A 22,743-nucleotide genomic window follows, 5' to 3' on the forward strand; every position below is an offset into this window, starting at 1 on the left:
GACAACAGCACAATTAGACCCAACCAAATCATGAGAAAACAAAAAGATAATTACTTGACACATTGGAAAGAATTAACAAAAAAACAGAGCAAACTAGAATGCTATTTGGCCCTAAACAGAGAGTACACAGTGGCAGAATACCTGACCACTGTGACTGACCCAAACTTAAGGAAAGCTTTGACTATGTACAGACTCAGTGAGCATAGCCTTGCTATTGAGAAAGGCCGCCGTAGGCAGACATGGCTCTCAAGAGAAGACAGGCTATGTGCACACTGCCCACAAAATGAGGTGGAAACTGAGCTGCACTTCCTAACCTCCTGCCCAATGTATGACCATATTAGAGAGACATATTTCCCTCAGATTACACAGATCCACAAAGAATTCGAAAACAAATCCAATTTTGATAAACTCCCATATCTACTGGGAGAAATTCCACAGTGTGCCATCACAGCAGCAAGATTTGTGACCTGTTGCCACAAGAAAAGGGCAACCAGTGAAGAACAAACACCACTGTAAATACAACCCATATTTATGTTTATTTATTTTAACTTGTGTGCTTTAACCATTTGTACATTGTTACAACACTGCATATATATAATATGACATTTGTAATGTCTTTATTGTTTTGAAACTTCTGTATGTGTAATGTTTACTGTTCATTTTTATTGTTTATTTGACTTTTGTATATTACCTACCTCACTTGCTTTGGCAATGTTAACACATGTTTCCCATGCCAATAAAGCCCCTTGAATTGAATTGAATTGAATTGAATTGAGAGAGAGAGAGAGAGAGAGAGAGAGAGAGAGAGAGAGAGAGAGAGAGAGAGAGAGAGAGAGAGAGAGAGAGAGAGAGAGAGAGAGAGAGAGAGAGAGAGAGAGAGAGAGAGAGAGAGAGAGAGAGAGAGGAGACATTAGTTCATATGTGTGATGATGTCTGTTATATGTAGGGAGCTAACAAACAGACCATGGCTCCAGAGAGATGAACTAAGAGTCCCCTAAGCAAGCTGGTCCTGAGGGCTCTGTTTTAGCAAGGGAAGAAGCAGCAGGGCGAGGCAGCGTTAGCACAGAAAGGATAGCCTAAAAAGCTAAAAATAATACCTGACACATTGGAAAGATCAAAAAAAAAACAGAGCAAACTAGAATGCTATTTGGCCCTAAACAGAGAGTACACAGTGGCAGAATACCTGACCACTGTGACTGACCCAAACTTAAGGAAAGCTTTGACTATGTACAGACTCAGTGAGCATAGCCTTGCTATTGAGAAAGGCCGCCGTAGGCAGACATGGCTCTCAAGAGAAGACAGGCTATGTGCACACTGCCCACAAAATGAGGTGGAAACTGAGCTGCACTTCCTAACCTCCTGCCCAATGTATGACCATATTAGAGAGACATATTTCCCTCAGATTACACAGATCCACAAAGAATTCGAAAACAAATCCAATTTTGATAAACTCCCATATCTACTGGGTGAAATTCCACAGTGTGCCATCACAGCAGCAAGATTTGTGACCTGTTGCCACAAGAAAAGGGCAACCAGTGAAGAACAAACACCACTGTAAATACAACCCATATTTATGTTTATTTATTTTAACTTGTGTGCTTTAACCATTTGTACATTGTTACAACACTGCATATATATAATATGACATTTGTAATGTCTTTATTGTTTTGAAACTTCTGTATGTGTAATGTTTACTGTTCATTTTTATTGTTTATTTGACTTTTGTATATTACCTACCTCACTTGCTTTGGCAATGTTAACACATGTTTCCCATGCCAATAAAGCCCCTTGAATTGAATTGAATTGAATTGAATTGAGAGAGAGAGAGAGAGAGAGAGAGAGAGAGAGAGAGATAGAGAGAGAAAGAGAGAGAGAGAGAGAGAGAGAGAGAGGAGAGAGAGAGAGAGAGAGAGAGAGAGAGAGAGAGAGAGAGAGAGAGAGAGAGAGAGAGACAGAGAGAGAGAGAGAGAGAGAGAGACAGAGAGAGAGAGAGAGAGAGAGAGAGAGAGAGAGAGAGAGAGACTTTTTTTTGACTTTTTGTCTTTCTTTATTGAAACATTCTCATTTCATTTAAAACTCACCCCCCCCTAAAATAAAAAAACAAAAATATATCCTGTACTGCATACATGTACCATACTCACCTTTCCATCTACCACATGATACAAACCACCATCACCATACACAAAAACAATACCCTCTCCTACAACCGTATATCCAAAACATCTTCCCCAGCAATACAGACAGCCCCCCCAACACACCATATCTCCTCAAACATCTCCACACATTTGATCAGTTTATAGAACTCAAACTCAACCCTAAGGCGCGCAGAGACCATCCCATTAAACAGTAGTAAAGGGTCTGTTATCCCCCCAACTTTGACCCTGTTTCTCCTTGTTAGCCAAATAGCTAATTTTGCCTGAGCAAACAGAAAATTCAACAAAACACATTTTTCTTTCTCCTTACTCGAATACCTGTATCCCATTATAAACATCCCAACAGCAAAAACCACCCCCAACCTGTCACACAGACATTCCAGCAGAGACATTAAAGGCATTAACCTGGTGCACACAGAAAACACATGAATCACAGTTTCTTTCATTTGACAGAAAGGACACCCCTGCCCAATTCCCGGATCAACCCGTGCCAACCAGCTGTTAGTGGCCAGGGCTCCATGAAGAACCCTCCACTGGAGGTCCCCTGACCTCTTTGGTACTGGGGGTTTGTAGAGCGCCCTCCATCTAAAACCCACCATACTCTCCGCCCCACATACCCCCTGCCACTGATGTGCCTTCACTCCTGTTAGGCTTCTAATGTTCCTAACCTTAACGCAGAGGTTGTAGATGGCTTTACCTCCCACCCCCTCAAACTCCCCCAGGCTCGGAGTGTTAAAATCTAACAAGTCCTCCAGACCCCCTTGCCAGTCTCCAGTCTCTGCCGTCACCTGCAGTGGCGGAAACATTTGTGGCCCCTCTCCCTTTGGCCTCTCAAACACCCCCCTTACCGGCTCAGACAGTGCCTCCTGGACCTCCTCCAGGAATCTCTCCAGCAGCCTAAGAGACGTTATTCCTGTTTGTTGCGCCAAGACCTCCGGGGTTTTCCACCCCTCCTCTCCCAGCAGTCTCAGGTCACCTAGCCTTTGTAAACCCCCTGCCATCAGTTGCCTCTGCAGGGTGGCCGACTGAACCGATCTCAAAGGGATGGCTGGGTTGTGGAAAATAGGCTCCTCCCACACCCACTGCCCAGGCTCCACACCCCCTTCTCGTGTGGGCCTTAGCAGCTGCCAGGCCCTCAGCACCGCAGAGTAAAACTCTGAGAGACCTGCTGTACTCAGCCTCTCCAGCTTCATGAGGAACAGCTGCCGGTCCAACCCTAATCCGCCAGCTCTCCTCAGCAGCGCGCATGCTGGTTCCCTCCAGCCAACATCAGTATGGTACAGCAGTCTCTGCACCGCCTTTAGCCGGAAAGCAGCCATCCTGCTCTCCAGTTCCACCAGGCCCTGTCCTCCTTCGTGGACGGTCATGTACAACACTGCTGCCTTCAGCCAGTGATGGCCCGACCAAAAGAAGTCCACCAGCTTGCGTTGCAGGTCTGCAAGCAGACCGGCGGGGGGGTTGAGGACAGCCAGTTTATGCCACAAGGAAGATGCCACCAGGTTGTTGATTATCAGCACCCTCCCTCTATATGACACTTGGGACAGGAGCCACCTCCACCTGGCCAGTCTTGACACCACTGCCTGTGACAGCCCCTCCCAGTTCTTGCTGACCCACCTCTCCGAGCCCAGGTACACCCCCAACACTTTAAGCCCTTCACAACCCCACTGCAAACCCCCTGGAAGCAGAGGAGGAGCCCTATCCCCCCATGCCCCACATAACAGAGCTTTGCTCTTTCCCCAGTTTACCTTAGCTGATGAAGCTCCCTCGTACACCTTCAGACTGGTCTCTAGTTCCTGCATATCTTGCCCATCCCTGACCATCACAGAAACATCATCTGCATATGCTGAGACTGCTATTCCTGTCACCACCTCCATGCCTGTCCAGCACACTCCCTGCAGTCTCCTGCGTAGCAGTCCTAAAAAAGGCTCAATGGCTAGTGTGTACAGCTGCCCAGATAGAGGGCATCCTTGTCTAATGCCCCGTCTCACCCAGACAGGCCTACTGAGCGCCCCTCCCACCTTAACCATACATGACGCCCCAGCATACAACAGCTTCACACAGTTCACAAAGCTCTTCCCAAACCCAAACACAGACATCACATTAAACAGATACTCATGATCCACTCTATCAAAAGCCTTCTCTTGATCTAAAGAGACCAGTCCAAAGTTCACATTAGAACCTCTCGACAAGTCCAACATGTCCCTAATCAAGAACAAGTTGTCCGTGATTGAGCGTCCCGGTACACAATATGTCTGGTCCTTGTGTATTATAGAGTCCAGATGGGACTTCAGTCTGTTAGAGAGGACCTTGGCAAATATCTTATAGTCCGCACAGAGTAATGCCACAGGCCTCCAGTTCTTAAGTTCACACAAGTCCCCTTTTTTGGGCAGGAGAGTCAGTGCCGCCCGACGGCAGCTCATCGGCAACTCTCCTACCTCGACGCATTCACGCAACACGCAAAAGAAATCCTGTCCAATAGTTCCCCAGAATTTTTTGTAAAACTCCACTGGAAGTCCATCGACCCCGGGTGCACGACCGGGGGACATCTGGGTTACGGCCTCTGCCAGTTCATGTGACAACAGAGGAATGTCCATTTCATCCCTCTGTGCCCGAGAGAGCTTAGGGAGTCCTGCGAACAAGACCTGAGCACACATAGGATCACACATTTCTGCTCTATACAATTCAGTATAAAACTCCACAGTCCGCTCCCGCATCTCCCCCACCACAGAGGTCACCCGCCCATCAGACAGCCGTAGACAATGCATACCCTTGGCTTCACTGCTCTGTCTTTCCAAACCAAAGAAGAAGGAGCTGGGAGCATCCATCTCCTTGAGCATGGAGAACCTAGCTCTTACAAGTGCTCCCTTTGCTTTAACCTGGAAAAAACTACCCAGGTCCCTACGTAATTCGGCTAAGTTAGCCTGGAGGCCTACATTGCCTTGCCCCACCATCTCTACCTCCATCTCACTAATACACCGCTCTAGTTCCCCCAATACTCTCCTAGCCTCTGAGGATGAGAGAGCTGTGTACTGTTGACAGAAAAGCCGAATTTGCACTTTCCCCACATCCCACCATTGACTCAGAGACTCATACTCCTCTCTTCGCTGCCCCCATCTTTCCCAAAAAGTCTGGAAACCTGAGCAAAAAGTGGCATCTTGTAAGAGCTTTACATTGAACTTCCAATAAGATGCCTGCCGGGGCCCTGGTGAAATAGACAGCCGAGCCATGGTTATGTGGTGATCCGAAAACCCCACTGGGAGAATGGTAGCACCCAGCAGCCTATTGCTCTGATTCCTGGACATGTAAAAACGATCAAGTCGAGCTGCACTCACCCTAGCCCCAAAAACCTTCACCCACGTATACTGTCTTGTGTTTGGATGTTTAGTTCTCCAAACATCCACTAGGTCAAACTGATTAAAGATGTCCCTTAACACTCCCACTGACACTGAATGAGGCTCTTCCCCATTTCTGTCTTTTGTAAAATCCATTGTACAGTTCCAGTCACCTCCGATCACCAGCGTCTCCTCAGGCGCTACTTGTGAGAGTTCCTGTCTAAGACTCCCAAATAGAACCCCTCTTTCTCTCCCTGTGTTAGGCGCATACACATTTATAAAGACAAAACCCATGTTGTTAATCTCTGCTTTAACAACAAGCAACCTGCCCCTACACACCTCCTTTGAGGAGCAAATTTTTACAGCCAGACCCGGTGCAAAAAGGACTGCCACCCCTGCACTAAGATTTGTCCCATGGCTCAACACACTTGCCCCTTTCCACCAGAGCCCCCAATCAACTTCATTCACCACATCACTATGCGTCTCCTGCAGAAACAACACCTGTACTTTCTTTTGTTTTACATATTCACCCAACACACTCCTCTTTCCCGCATCTCTGGCACCATTTATATTAAGCGAGCCTACCCAAAGAGTCTCCATAAGAAGTGGGAGAAAAGCCAGCAGAGAAATAGACCAATAGGAAAGCTCAAAAAGCCCCAGTGTCAGTAAGAAATTAAACATTTAAACAGTGTCTGAAGGTAAACCTTTACGCACTGTTGTGACCCACTTCCTCAACCTAAACCGTTTCTTGGGTGAGAGGACACCATGCCCCTCATTTCTCATAGCATGTTGTACTGATCTTACAAACTTTCTAGAATCAGGAAAAAAAGCCTCAAGATTAACTTTTTTCCCCTTAGTCTCATTCAGGAACCTTGTCAGTTCTCTCAACGTGTACTTAGACCCTTCTGGTTGACTGGCTGTCAGCTCCGGGCCAATTGAAGAGGAGTCTGAAAAAAATAACTCCTCATCCTCTTCCTCAGACTCACTTTCCTCCTCTTCTCTATCTCCCACCCTGACCACCTGCTCTTTCTCTCTGGTTAGGGCCTCACCCACAGCAACAGGCAACATTTCCATGGTGCCTTTGTCCACACCCTTTTTCCTTTTCCGCTTGACACCCTCCTCCTCCCCCCCTAATCTCTTACACTTCCCCACTATACTCTCCTCATCCACTAGAATAACCTGACTAGACCCAGTATCATCTACACCACCCTCCATAGCATGACTCGGCCCAGCATCATCTGCACCACCCTCCATAGCATGACTCGGCCCAGCATCATCTACACCACCCTCCATAGCATGACTTGGGCCAGCCTCAGCTACCCCACCATCCATAGCTTGACTAGACTCAGCCTCTGCTATACCACCATCCATAGCCTGCCTAGACCCAGCACCCTCTACACCACCCTCCATAGCATAACTAGGCCCAGCCTCAGCTACCCCACCATCTCTAGCCTGACTAGACCCAGCCTGTGCTTCCCCACCATCTCTAGCCTGACTAGACCCAGCCTCTGCTTCTCCACCATCTCTAGCCTGACTAGACCCAGCCTCCACTACCCTACCATCTCTAGCCTGACTAGGCCCAGCCTCATCTACACCACCATCTCTAGACTGACTAGGCCCAGCCTCTGCTGTCTGCATCTCCTTACCCCCTGCATTTTGACCTCGATTTCCCCCATTTGCGCTTGTATCCTCACCTTGTCTACGGCCTTTATGTGGGCACGCAAAGCTCTTGTGCCCCAAATCCCCACATTCAAAACACCGTAGACTATCTGTGCTGGCAAAACCTGCATAGAGCCCCTCCCCATGCCTCACTTTAAAATGCACATTTAGCTGTTGCTCGTTGTTGTTCAGAAACATAAACACTTGCCTCCGGAACGAAACAACGTGTTTAACGGCATCTGCCTGAAACCCTGCTGACAGTACACGGAAACCGCTAGCAAACTTACCAAAACGACTCAGCTCTTTCCTAATTTGATCATCCGTGATAAACGGAGGCAAATTTGCCACTACAACTCTTGTTGAAGGGGTAGAGAGAGGTGAAATTGACACCAACACATCCCTTACAAATATTCCGCTAGCAATTAGCCTACCGACCAAATTAGCCCTTTTCATGAACACAACCACAGCTTTGTTCATTCTAGAAGCAGAATGTATAAACTCAGCTCCTACCTGTTCACCGACCGCGAGCAGAACCTCCTCCACCTTAACTCCGTTCTCAGGAACACACCTGAATCCATGCTGTATAGACAGCGTCTCCTCCGCGCTAGGCTGAGAAGCCATTGCGCACACTACACCTTCCAACCCCCAGGAAAGTTACTCTGTCCTCTTCCACCCTAACTTTGAAAAAAAAAACTTTGGATACCGCCAAAAACAAATATTGCATTAACCCTCCACCATAGAAAATAACATGTAAAGAAAAGAATCAAGAAAGTTAGTTAGGATAGAGCTTTCCACACCAAACACTCAGACTCCAAAAACACCCAGCATGCACCGAGAGAGAGAGAGAGAGAGAGAGAGAGAGACAGAGAGAGAGAGAGAGAGAGAGAGAGAGAGAGAGAGAGAGAGAGAGACAGAGAGAGAGAGAGAGAGAGAGAGAGAGAGAGAGAGAGAGAGAGAGAGAGAGAGAGAGAGAGAGAGAGAGAGAGAGAGAGAGAGAGAGAGAGATCTTAGCTGTTGACTACAGGCTTGCAGTTGTCCTGTCTGATGGTTTGTTTGTTTATATGTCAAAGCTTAGCAACAATGTTGCTACTAATCCATGCGATCCATAACCGTTGCGGTCTTAAAACTTCTTATGGCTGCAGGAGCAGTATTGAGTAGCTTGGATGAAAAGGTGCCCATTGTAAACGGCCAGCTCCTCAGTCTCAGTTGCTAATATATGCATATTATTAGTAGGATTGGATAGAAAACACTCTAAAGTGTCTAAAACTGTTTGAATTATGTCTGTGAGATTAACAGAACTCATATGGCAGGCAAAAACCTGAGAAGTTCCACTTCCTGTTTGGATATTTTCTGGGGGTGCCATATTTACAACCAAGCTCTCATTGAAAATACAGAGAGATATGGATGGGTTTTCACTTCCTACGGCTTCCACTAGATGTCAACAGTCAATAGAACTAAGTCCGATGACTCTAATGTGAAGGGGGGTCGAAGGAGCTAGGAATGAGTAATCACTGCCATGAGGTGCCCACGCATTGAACTGGCGCGTTCACCGTTCCATCTCTCAATCGAAGTGGATGTAATTCTCCGGTTGGAACGTTATTCAAGATGTATGTTAACAACATTCTAAAGATTGATTCAGTACATCGTTTGACATGTGTCTACTGACTGTAACGGAACGTTTGGACATTTCGTCACGTTATAGTGGTCGCACTTTGAGACTTTGGTTAGGGTGTTTGGTAAACAATTCAAAAGTAGCTAATTTGACATAAATAACGGACATTAACGAACAAATCAAGCATTTATTGTGGACCTGGGATTCATAGGACTACATTCTGATGAATTCATCAAAGGTAAGGAAACATTTATCATTTACATTTATGGTCCCGTGTGGCTCAGTTGGTAGAGCATGGCGCTTGCAACGCCAGGGTTGTGGGTTCATTCCCCACGGGGGGACCAGGATGAATATGTATGAACTTTCCAATTTGTAAGTCGCTCTGGATAAGAGTGTCTGCTAAATGTAAATGTAAAATCATGTATTTTCTGGTTTCTGTTGAGTCCAACATGGTGGCTAATTTGGCTAATCATCTGAGCTCCGTCTCAGATTATTGCATGGTTTATATTTCCGTAAAGTTTTTTTTAAATCTGACACAGCGGTTGCATTAAGGAGAGGTATATCTATAATTCTATGTGTATTACTTGTATTATCATTTATATTTATGTTGAGTATTTCTGTTGAAACGATGTGGCTATGCAAAGTCACTTGATGTTTTTGCAAGTAGTGAATCTAATGCCTCAATATAAACTCAAATTTTTTGATATAAATATGAACTTAATCAAACAAAACATGCATGTATTGTGTAACATGAAGTCCTATGAGTGTCATCTGATGAAAATAATCGAAGGTTAGTGATTAATTTTATCTCTATTCTGGTTTTTGTGAAAGCTATCTTTAGCTGGAAAAAATGGCTGTGGTTAGTGTGGTTTTGTGGTGACCTAACATAATCGTTTGTAGTGCTTTCGCTGAAAAGCCTATTTGAAATCGGACACTTTGGTGGGATTAACAACAAGATTACCTTAAAAATGATATAAAACACATGAATGTCTGAGGAATTTTAATTATGAGATTTCTGTTTTTTGAATTTGGCGCCCTGCACTTCAACTGGCTGTTGTCATATCGATCCCGTTAATGGGACTGCAGCCATATGAAGTTAAACGATAACAACCACTACCTAGAGGTTCCTGCCAAGGCAGCAGCTACTCTTCCTGGGGTTTATTATGGATCCTCGTTAGTTCCTGCCAAGGCAGCAGCTACGCTTCCTGGGTTCCAGCAACAACTCAGGCCACTACTCCACTATCGAATATCAACAATACAACATCCATGTGTACATGTGTGTAAAGTGCGTGTCTTATCATGTGTGTGTGTGTGTCACACCCTGACCGTAGAGAGCTTTTTATGTCTCTATTTTGGTTTGGTCAGGGTGTGATTTGGGTGGGCATTCTATGTTAATTTTTCTATGTTTGTATTTCTTTGTTTTGGTCGTGTGGTTCTCAATCAGGGACAGCTGTCTATCGTTGTCTCTGATTGAGAACCATACTTAAGTAGCCTTTTCCCACCTGTGTTTTGTGGGTAGTTATTTTCTGTTGTGTGTTTCTGCACCTGACAGGACTGTTTCGTTCATTCTCTTTGTTATTTTTGTTATAGTGTTCAGTTTACATAAAAAGCATGAACACTTACCACACTGCGCTTTGGTCCGATTATTCCTCATCCGACGACGACACCCGTTACAGTGTGTGCATGTGTCTGTACCTGTGTGTGTGTCTCTTCACAGTCCCCGCTGTTCAATGAGGTGTATTTTTTACCTGCTTTTAAATCTAATTTCACTGCTTGCACCAGTTACCTGATGTGGAATAGAGTTCCATGTAGTCATGGCTCTATGTAGTACTGTGTGCCTCCCATAGAATGTTCTGGACATGGGGACTGTGAAGAGACCTCTGGTGGCATGTCTTGTGGGGTATGCATGGGTGTCTGAGCTGTGTGCCAGTAGTTTAGACAGACAGCTCGGTGCATTCAACATGTCAATACCTCTCATAAATACAAGTAGTGATGAAGTCAACCTCTCCTCCACTTTGACCCAGGAGAGATTGACATGCATATTATTAATGTTAGCTCTCCGTGTACATTAAAAGGCTGTGCTGCCCTGTTCTGAGACAACTGCAATTTTCTGAGGTGATTAGTATGTGTTCTAAGCTGTTATGGCATCGTAAACATTTGAGTCCCAAAATGCACCCTATTCCCTAACTACTTTTGACCAGGGCCAATAGGGTTTTAAAGTAGTGCACTATAAAGGGAATAGGGCTTTAAAGTAGTGCACTATAAAGGGAATAGGGCTCTAAAGTAGTGCACTATAAAGGGAATAGGGCTCTAAAGTAGTGCACTATAAAGGGAATAGGGCTCTAAAGTAGTGCACTATAAAGGGAATAGGGCTCTAAAGTAGTGCACTATAAAGGGAAAAGGGCTCTAAAGTAGTGCGCTATAAAGGGAATAGGGCTCTAAAGTAGTGCACTATAAAGGGAATAGGGCTCTAAAGTAGTGTGCTATAAAGGGAATAGGGAATCGTAAACACCTGCTGTATAGCCAAGGTGATGTCACCGTGGCAACAGGGATGCTGAGCGATTAGACGCCCTGGTTCAGGATTACCATGAGAGAGAGAGAGAGAGAGAGATCACACAGACCCACAAAGAATTGAAAATAAAAGTCTAACATTGATAAACTCCATATCTGATAGGTGAAATACCGTAGTGTGCAATCACAGCAGCAAGACGTTTGTCCCGTTGCCATGAGAACAGGGCAACCCGTGTAGCACAATCATTGTAAATACAACCTATATTTATCTGTTTACTAATCTGCACTGGTTGCCCTCTAGGTTACAGAGAGCTGGTAGTCCCATCCACCCAACTACCAGGTGTGAAAAAGAGAAGAGACTCAGGGGGTATGCTAATTTGTTATAGAGCAGACCTAACTCACTCTATTCAATTAATCAAAACAGGAACATTTTACATCTGGCTAGAAATTCAAAAGGAAATTATCTCAACAGAAAAAAATGTCTTCCTGTGTGCTACCTATATCCCCCCACAATGAAGACAGCTTCTCCATCCTGGAGGGGGAAATCAACCATTTCCAGGCCCAGGGACATGAACTAGTCTGTGGTGACCTAAATGCCAGAACAGGACAAGAACAGGACAAGAACCTGACACCCTCAGCATACAGGGGGAAAAACACCTACCTGGAGGTGACAGTATTCCCTCCCCCATATGCCCCCCTAGACACAACTACGACAACATAACCAACAAAAACGGGTCACAACTCCTGCAGCTCTGTTGCATGCTGGGTCTGTACATAGTCAAAGGTCGAAGGTCGGCTTCGAGGGGACACTCCTACGGTAGGTAGCTCATCTCTTGGCAGTAGCACTGTAGACTACTTTATCACTGACCTCAACCCAGAGTCTCTCAGAGCGTTCACAGTCAGTCCACTGACACACCTATCAGAGCACAGAAAAATCACACTCTACTTGAACAGAGCTACGCTCAATCATGAGGCATCAAAGCCAAAGGAACTGAAAAATATTAAGAAATGCTATAGAGGGAAGGAAAGTAGTGTGGAAATCTACCAAAAAACAATTAGGCAAAAACTAATTCAAACCCTTCTAGACAATTTCTGGGACAAAATGTTTCACTGTAATAGTGAAGGTGTAAACTTGGCAGTAAAAAACCTAAACAGTATATTTGACTTCTCAGCTTCCCTATCAAATAAAAAATATTCAAGCAGACAACCTAAGAAAATGAACAACAATGACAAATGGTTTGATGAAGAATGCAAAAACCTAAGAAAGAAATGTAGAAACCTATCCAACCAAAAACACAGAGACCCAGAAAACCTGAGTCTACACCTTCACTATGGTGAATCACTAAAACAATACAGAAATACACTACGGAAAAAGAAGGAACAGCACGTCAGAAATCAGCTCAATGTAATTGAAGAATCCATAGAATCTAACCACTTCTGGGAAAATTGGAAAACTCTAAACAAACAACAACACGAAGAGTTATCTATCCAAATGGCGATGAATGGATAAACCACTTCTCCAATATGTTTGGCTCTATAACAAAGAACAAAGAACAAACAGCAAAAACAGATACAAATCTTAAAATCAACTATTAAAGACTCCCAGAACCCACTGTACAGGTTTTTGGATCATAGAAAATCCTTCTTGATTCTCTTTGAGATAGTTGGACTTAGTTTATGTGGTTAAATAACATCCTCTTTGAAGAGAATGAAGGCCTCGACTGACAAATTCCATCTAGAAAACCGTTGCCTTAGAGCACACAAAAAAACTATACATACCTTGGCCTAAACATCAACACCACAGGTAACTTCTACAAAGCTATGAACGACCTGAGAGACATGGCAAGAAGTGCCATCAAAAGGAACATAAAATTCAAACTGAAACTGACAGAAGCTGAGACGAGGATGGCGGGAGATTTGGCCCCATGAGTAACAGAAGACATATCAGGATCTGATGGCTGACCAGGCGACGCATTACGAGCGGCTGAAAGAGAAAATCATGCGCCGGTATGGTTAGCAGGGCACAAAGATTCCATGATTGGGCGAATGATGCCACAGCGCTCCACCTCCCCGGTAGTCCTGAGGCATGGTCCTAGGGCTCAGGTCCTCCGAGAGAGAAAGAAAGAAAGAGAGGAGAGAATTAGAGAGAGCATACTTAAATTCACACAGGACACTGGATAAGACAGGAGAAGTACTCCAGATATAACCAACTGACCCTAGCCCCCCGACACATAAACTACTGCAGCATAAATACTGGAGGCTGAGACAGGAGGGGTCAGGAGACACTGTGGCTCCATCCGATTATACCCCCGGACAGGGCCAAACAGGAAGGATATAACCCCACCCACTTTGCCAAAGCACAGCCCCCACACCACAAGAGGGATATCTTCAACCACCAACTTACCATCCTGAGACAAGGCCGAGTATAGCCCACAAAGATCTCCACCACAGCACAAACCAAGGGGGGGCGCCAACCCAGACAGGAAGATCACGTCAGTAACTCAACCCACTCAAGTGACACACCCCTCCTAGGGACGGCATGAAAGAGCACCAGTAAGCCAGTGACTCAGCCCCTGTAATAGGGTTAGAGGCAGAGAATCCCAGTGGAGAGAGGGGAACCGGCCAGGCAGAGACAGCAAGGGCGGTTCATTGCTCCAGAGCCTTTCCGTTCACCTTCACACTCCTGGGCCAGACTACACTCAATCATATGACCTACTGAAGAGATAAGTCTTCAGTAAAGACTTAAAGGTTGAGACCGAGTCTGCGTCTCTCACATGGGTAGGCAGACTATTCCATAAAAATGGAGATCTATAGGAGAAAGCCCTGCCTCCAGCTGTTTGCTTAGAAATTCTAGGGACAATTAGGAGGCCTGCGTCTTGTGACCGTAGCGTACGTGTAGGTATGTACACTAGGACCAACTCGGAAAGATAGGTAGGAGCAAGCCCATGTAACGCTTTATAGGTTAACAGTAAAACTTTGAAATCAGCCCTTGCCTTAACAGGAAGCCAGTGTAGGGAAGCTAGCACTGGAGTAATATGATCAAATTTCTTGGTTCTAGTCAGGATTCTAGCAGCCGTATTTAGCACTAACTGAAGTTTATTTAGTGCTTTATCCGGGTAGCCGGAAAGTAGAGCATTGCAGTAGTCTAACCTAGAAGTAACAAATGCATGGATTAATTTTTCTGCATCATTTTTGGACAGAAAATTTCTGATTTTTGCAATGTTACGTAGATGGAAAAAAGCTGTCCTTGAAACAGTCTTGATATGTTCGTCAAAAGAGAGATTAGGGTCCAGAGTAACGCCGAGGTCCTTCACAGTTTTATTTGAGACGACTTTACAACCATCAAGATTAATTGTCAGATTTAACAGAATATCTCTTTGTTTCTTGGGACCTAGAACAAGCATCTTTGTTTTGTCCGAGTTTAAAAGTAGAACGTTTTCAGCCATCCACTTCCTTATGTCTGAAACAAAGGCTTCTAGCGAGGGCAATTTTGGGGCTTCACCGTGTTTCATTGAAATGTACAGCTGTGTGTCATCCGCATAGCAGTGAAAGTTAACATTATGTTTTCGAATGACATCCCCAAGAGGTAAAATATATAGTGAAAACAATAGTGGTCCTAAAACGGAACCTTGAGGAACACCGAAATGTACAGTTGATTTGTCAGAGGACAAACCATTCACAGAGACAAAGTGTTGGTGTTGGTCCCCACCTCAGAATGTACGTTTTTGGCCCGATGGAACGGGCCATATGAAGTCCTTGAGAAAGTGGGTGAATTTACTTATAGGGTCACAGCTGGGCATCTGACCCAGATTTACCATGTGAATTTGTTAAAGAAATGGAATGCCTTGTGATGTACTCTATTCCACCGAAGAAGGCTACCACAGTGACCAAGCCGCCGGAGGTGCCACTGGGGGAGGAGCTGACTGAGTTGGTCGGCCGGAACCAGGACGTGTTCTCAAGTGAACCGGGACACCCCGATCTGGTACAGCACGGCATCATCACCGAACCCGGGAAAAGGATGAAGTTGAGACCCTACCGCATACTAGAAGCAAGGAGAAAGGCCGTCAGGACCGATGTAAAAACGATGTGGGAAGCTGGAATCATCGAAGAGTCGAATAGTGAGTGGTGCAGCCCCATAGTGTTGGTGACGAAACCAGACGGCACCATTCACTTCTGTAATGATTTTAGAAAGTTAAATTAAATCTGGAAGTTCGACGCCTACCCCATGCCTCGAATTGATGAACTAATAGAACGGCTAGGGACCGCCTGATTTATCAGCACGCTCAACCTGACGAAGGGTTATTGGCAGGTGCCCTTAGCTCCCGAGGCACGGGAGAAAACTGCTTTCACCACCGCTGACGGGCTGTTCCACTACAGGAAGCTGCACGGAGCCCAGACCACCTTCCAGTGATTGATGGGTTCTCCGCCCCCATTGCGTCTGTCTACCTCGATGATATTGTAATCCATGGGAGTCGGAGAGCCATCTAAACCAGGTGAGCGCAATAGTGCAGGCCTTACGGGGGGCGGGGCTAACAGCTAACCCAAGGAAATGTCGGTTCAGCCTGCGGGAGGCTGAGTACCTGGGGTACACCACCAGTAGGGGATGTGTAAAACCCCAGGTGAAGAAAAGTGGAGACGATTTAGGACTGGCTCCGCCCCCTCACCAAGAAGCAGGCACGTTTGTGGGGTTGACTAGTTACTACCGGAGACTTATCCCCCACTTTGCCTCCCTAGCCAGCCCCCTTGACAGATCTGACCAGGAGCCGTCTGCCCTGTCTGGTGACGTGGACCGAGGAGACGGAGAAAGCCTTCCAGGACCTAAAGGGAGTCCTGTGTTTTGGACCCGTGCTGGTGACCCCGGACTTCTTCAAACCACTGGTGGTACAGACCGATGCGTCCAAAACAGGGTTGGGTGCCGTCCTATCACAGCTACAAGGAGGTGAGGAACACCCAGTCGTGGACATTAGCCGGAAGCGGTTGCCACGGGAACCAAGACATTCCACTGTGGAGAAAGAATGTCTTGCGATCAAGTGGGCGCTGGAGACGCTGAAATATGAGTTATTGGGACGGCACTTCACCCTCGTGACAGACCATGCACCACTGGTTTGGATGTCACGGAATAAGGACAGTAACGCCCGGGTCACCCGCTAGTTCCTATCCTTACAGCCCTTTGCTTCCTCTGTCGTCCACAGATCAGGTGCAGCCCATGGAAATGCCAATGCCTTCTCCAGGAGGGATGCTCTAGGAAGCTGGACTGCCCTTCCCTCCCGGTCGGAGCTGAGGGTGTGTGGGGGGGGGGGGGGGTGTATAGTAGACGGCAGGGAAAGGTGAGTGGAGCGGTGATTAAAGGAATATATCTTGCAGCCCGCTGGCTCCACCTCCGATCCTTATATGGACGTCCTGCCACCATGAGGCAAACCGGTGGATCATTAAGCCGTTGAGTGCTTGGGGATAGAAGAGGAAGTGGGCTGCACAGGAGAGGACCGAGGGGGAAACGCCTGTTATTGACAGTGTGAGAAGCGGGAGAACTATCAGTACGATTACCTGTTGTGAACTGGTTGCTGGAGCCCCTCATTTCCCAACAAATATCCCTAATCAATTCTCCATTTGCATTCCAGTTGTGCTCCCTGTGCTTTACTGCATATATCTATATGAGGCAGGTACTGCAAGAGATATAATATATTATAGTGTTACTGCATATATCTATATGAGGCAGGTACTACAATAGATATAATATATCATCGTTTTACTGTATATATCTATATGAGGCAGGTACTGCAAGAGATATAATATATTATAGTGTTACTGTATATATCTATATGAGGCAGGTACTGCAAGAGATATAATATATCATCGTTTTACTGTATATATCTATATGAGGCAGGTACTGCAAGAGATATAATATATCATCGTTTTACTGTATATATCTATATGAGGCAGGTACTGCAAGAGATATAATATATCATCGTTTTACTGTATATATCTATATGAGGCAGGTACTGCAAGAGATATAATATATCATCGTTTTACTGTATATATCTATATGAGGCAGGTACTACAATAGATATAATATATCATCGTTTTACTGTATATATCTATATGAGGCAGGTACTGCAAGAGATATAATATATCATCGTTTTACTGTATATATCTATATGAGGCAGGTACTGCAAGAGATATAATATATCATCGTTTTACTGTATATATCTATATGAGGCAGGTACTACAAGAGATATAATATATCATCGTTTTACTGTATATATCTATATGAGGCAGGAACTGCAAGAGATATAATATATTATAGTGTTACTGTATATATCTATATGAGGCAGGTACTGCAAGAGATATAATATATCATCGTTTTACTGCATATATCTATATGAGACAGGTACTACTATATATAATATATAGTTTTACTGTATATATCTATATGAGGCAGGTACTGCAAGAGATATAATATATTATATATTATAATTATAATATATTATGTGTCACTTCCGGGTTGGAGCGTGCGGTCGCATTCGCACTTTGGTCCGCAGGTAGTATAACTTTTCATTACTTTTCATTACATTTCATTATAGTACAACGGTTTGATTTGTCTAATCTTAGCAATTTCTTCTTAGCTAGCTACATAGCCGTCTTTGTATCAAAGATAATTGCGTAATTATCGTATTTCGTCGTCCTAACGCAGTCTACACTGCTATCTGCCCAGCAGCTAGCCAGCTAGCAAACGTCCACCGTCTACCGAATAGCAGCACTGTAGCAACTATTACACTCAACTGAACGACTTGATTAGTGTAGTGTTAGCTAGCTACATAGTTGTCTTTGCTGTCTTCGTATCCAAGATAATTGTGTAGTTTAGAGTGTGTAGTTTTAGAGTGATTATCTTAATTTACCGAGGTTAGCTAGCCAGCTATTTGTCGTCCTTAACGTAGGAGACACTGCTAGCTAGCCAACAGCTAGCCAACGTCTACCGAATAGAACTTCCGCACTCAACAACCCGGTCGCACTCCGCTTCGCTCCACAGGTAGTATCACATTTTCATTTCATTTCATTACAGTACAACGGTTTGATTTGTTTGATCGTAGCTAGCTACATAGCTAGCTACATAGCCGTCTTTGCATCAAAGATAATTGTGTAGTCTAGAGCGATTTTCTAGGTTAGCTAGCCAGCTATTGTCGTTCTTTTAACGCAACGTAACGTAATCAACACTGCTAGCTAGCCAGCTAGCCCCCGAATAGCAGCACTGTAGAAACTATTACACTCAACGGAACGACTTGACTAGTGTAGTGTCAACAACGCAGCCACTGCCAGCTAGCCTACAAAGTCAACAACGCAGCCACTGCCAGCTAGCCTACTTCAGCAGTACTGTATCATCTTAATCATTTTAGTCAATAAGATTCTTGCTACGTAAGCTTAACTTTCTGAACATTCGAGACGCGTAGTCCACTTGTCATTCCAATCTCCTTTGCATTAGCGTAGTCTCTTCTGTAGCCTGTCAACTATGTGTCTGTCTATCCCTGTTCTCTCCTCTCTGCACAGACCATACAAACGCTCCACACCGCGTGGCCGCGGCCACCCTAATCTGGTGGTCCCAGCGCGCACGACCCACGTGGAGTTCCAGGTCTCCGGTAGCCTCTGGAACTGCCGATCTGCGGCCAACAAGGCAGAGTTCATCTCAGCCTATGCCTCCCTCCAGTCCCTCGACTTCTTGGCACTGACGGAAACATGGATCACCACAGATAACACTGCTACTCCTACTGCTCTCTCTTCGTCCGCCCACGTGTTCTCGCACACCCCGAGAGCTTCTGGTCAGCGAGGTGGTGGCACCGGGATCCTCATCTCTCCCAAGTGGTCATTCTCTCTTTCTCCCCTTACCCATCTGTCTATCGCCTCCTTTGAATTCCATGCTGTCACAGTTACCAGCCCTTTCAAGCTTAACATCCTTATCATTTATCGCCCTCCAGGTTCCCTCGGAGAGTTCATCAATGAGCTTGATGCCTTGATAAGCTCCTTTCCTGAAGACGGCTCACCTCTCACAGTTCTGGGCGACTTTAACCTCCCCACGCCTACCTTTGACTCATTCCTCTCTGCCTCCTTCTTTCCACTCCTCTCCTCTTTTGACCTCACCCTCTCACCTTCCCCCCCTACTCACAAGGCAGGCAATACGCTCGACCTCATCTTTACTAGATGCTGTTCTTCCGCTAACCTCATTGCAACTCCCCTCCAAGTCTCCGACCACTACCTTGTATCCTTTTCCCTCTCGCTCTCATCCAACACTTCCCACACTGCCCCTACTCGGATGGTATCGCGCCGTCCCAACCTTCGCTCTCTCTCCCCCGCTACCCTCTCCTCTTCCATCCTATCATCTCTTCCCTCTGCTCAAACCTTCTCCAACCTATCTCCTGATTCTGCCTCCTCAACCCTCCTCTCCTCCCTTTCTGCATCCTTTGACTCTCTATGTCCCCTATCCTCCAGGCCGGCTCGGTCCTCCCCTCCCGCTCCGTGGCTCGACGACTCATTGCGAGCTCACAGAACAGGGCTCCGGGCAGCCGAGCGGAAATGGAGGAAAACTCGCCTCCCTGCGGACCTGGCATCCTTTCACTCCCTCCTCTCTACATTTTCCTCTTCTGTCTCTGCTGCTAAAGCCACTTTCTACCACTCTAAATTCCAAGCATCTGCCTCTAACCCTAGGAAGCTCTTTGCCACCTTCTCCTCCCTCCTGAATCCTCCTCCCCCTCCCCCCCCTCCTCCCTCTCTGCAGATGACTTCATCAACCATTTTGAAAAGAAGGTCGACGACATCCGATCCTCGTTTGCTAAGTCAAACGACACCGCTGGTTCTGCTCACACTGCCCTACCCTGTGCTCTGACCTCTTTCTCCCCTCTCTCTCCAGATGAAATCTCGCGTCTTGTGACGGCCGGCCGCCCAACAACCTGCCCGCTTGACCCTATCCCCTCCTCTCTTCTCCAGACCATTTCCGGAGACCTTCTCCCTTACCTCACCTCGCTCATCAACTCATCCCTGACCGCTGGCTACGTCCCTTCCGTCTTCAAGAGAGCGAGAGTTGCACCCCTTCTGAAAAAACCTACACTCGATCCCTCCGATGTCAACAACTACAGACCAGTATCCCTTCTTTCTTTTCTCTCCAAAACTCTTGAACGTGCCGTCCTTGGCCAGCTCTCCCGCTACCTCTCTCAGAATGACCTTCTTGATCCAAATCAGTCAGGTTTCAAGACTAGTCATTCAACTGAGACTGCTCTTCTCTGTATCACGGAGGCGCTCCGCACTGCTAAAGCTAACTCTCTCTCCTCTGCTCTCATCCTTCTAGACCTATCGGCTGCCTTCGATACTGTGAACCATCAGATCCTCCTCTCCACCCTCTCCGAGTTGGGCATCTCCGGCGCGGCCCACGCTTGGATTGTGTCCTACCTGACAGGTCGCTCCTACCAGGTGGCGTGGCGAGAATCTGTCTCCTCACCACGTGCTCTCACCACTGGTGTCCCCCAGGGCTCTGTTCTAGGCCCTCTCCTATTCTCGCTATACACCAAGTCACTTGGCTCTGTCATAACCTCACATGGTCTCTCCTATCATTGCTATGCAGACGACACACAACTAATCTTCTCCTTTCCCCCTTCTGATGACCAGGTGGCGAATCGCATCTCTGCATGTCTGGCAGACATATCAGTGTGGATGACGGATCACCACCTCAAGCTGAACCTCGGCAAGACGGAGCTGCTCTTCCTCCCGGGGAAGGACTGCCCGTTCCATGATCTCGCCATCACGGTTGACAACTCCATTGTGTCCTCCTCCCAGAGCGCTAAGAACCTTGGCGTGATCCTGGACAACACCCTGTCGTTCTCAACTAACATCAAGGCGGTGGCCCGTTCCTGTAGGTTCATGCTCTACAACATCCGCAGAGTACGACCCTGCCTCACACAGGAAGCGGCGCAGGTCCTAATCCAGGCACTTGTCATCTCCCGTCTGGATTACTGCAACTCGCTGTTGGCTGGGCTCCCTGCCTGTGCCATTAAACCCCTACAACTCATCCAGAACGCCGCAGCCCGTCTGGTGTTCAACCTTCCCAAGTTCTCTCATGTCACCCCGCTCCTCCGCTCTCTCCACTGGCTTCCAGTTGAAGCTCGCATCCGCTACAAGACCATGGTGCTTGCCTACGGAGCTGTGAGGGGAACGGCACCTCAGTACCTCCAGGCTCTGATCAGGCCCTACACCCAAACAAGGGCACTGCGTTCATCCACCTCTGGCCTGCTCGCCTCCCTACCACTGAGGAAGTACAGTTCCCGCTCAGCCCAGTCAAAACTGTTCGCTGCTCTGGCCCCCCAATGGTGGAACAAACTCCCTCACGACGCCAGGACAGCGGAGTCAATCACCACCTTCCGGAGACACCTGAAACCCCACCTCTTTAAGGAATACCTAGGATAGGATAAAGTATTCCTTCTCACCCCCCCCCCCCCCCTTAAAAGATTTAGATGCACTATTGTAAAGTGGCTGTTCCACTGGATGTCATAAGGTGAATGCACCAATTTGTAAGTCGCTCTGGATAAGAGCGTCTGCTAAATGACTTAAATGTAAATGTAAATGTTATATTGCTCCCTGTGCTTTACTGTATATATCTATATGAGGCAGGTACTGCAAGAGATATAATATATTATATTGCTCCCTGTGCTTTACTGCATATATCTATATGAGGCAGGTACTACAATATATATAATATATAGTTTTACTGTATATATCTATATGAGACAGGTACTACAATATATATAATATATAGTTTTACTGTATATATCTATATGAGACAGGTACTACAATATATATAATATATAGTTTTACTGCATATATCTATATGAGGCAGGTACTACAATATATATAATATATAGTTTTACTGTATATATCTATATGAGACAGGTACTACAATATATATAATATATAGTTTTACTGCATATATCTATATGAGGCAGGTACTGCAAGAGATATAATATATCATCGTTTTACTGTATATATCTATATGAGGCAGGTACTACAATATATATAATATATAGTTTTACTGTATATATCTATATGAGGCAGGTACTGCAAGAGATATAATATATCATCGTTTTACTGTATATATCTATATGAGGCAGGTACTACAATATATATAATATATAGTTTTACTGTATATATCTATATGAGGCAGGTACTGCAAGAGATATAATATATCATCGTTTTACTGTATATATCTATATGAGGCAGGTACTGCAAGAGATATAATATATTATATTGCTCCCTGTGCGTGTTTGGTTGTTGAACTTGGGGAAGTGGAAACCCCCACACCCTTGAGCCTGCTACAATACATACAGTAAAACGATGATATATTCTAGCAATTACAGTACCTGCCTCATATAGATATATACAGTACAACGATGATATATTTTATCAATTGCAGTACCTGCCTCATATAGATATATGCAGTAAA

Source organism: Salvelinus alpinus, chromosome 30, assembly GCF_045679555.1.
Source record: "Salvelinus alpinus chromosome 30, SLU_Salpinus.1, whole genome shotgun sequence".
NCBI classification, from domain to species: Eukaryota; Metazoa; Chordata; class Actinopteri; order Salmoniformes; family Salmonidae; genus Salvelinus; species Salvelinus alpinus.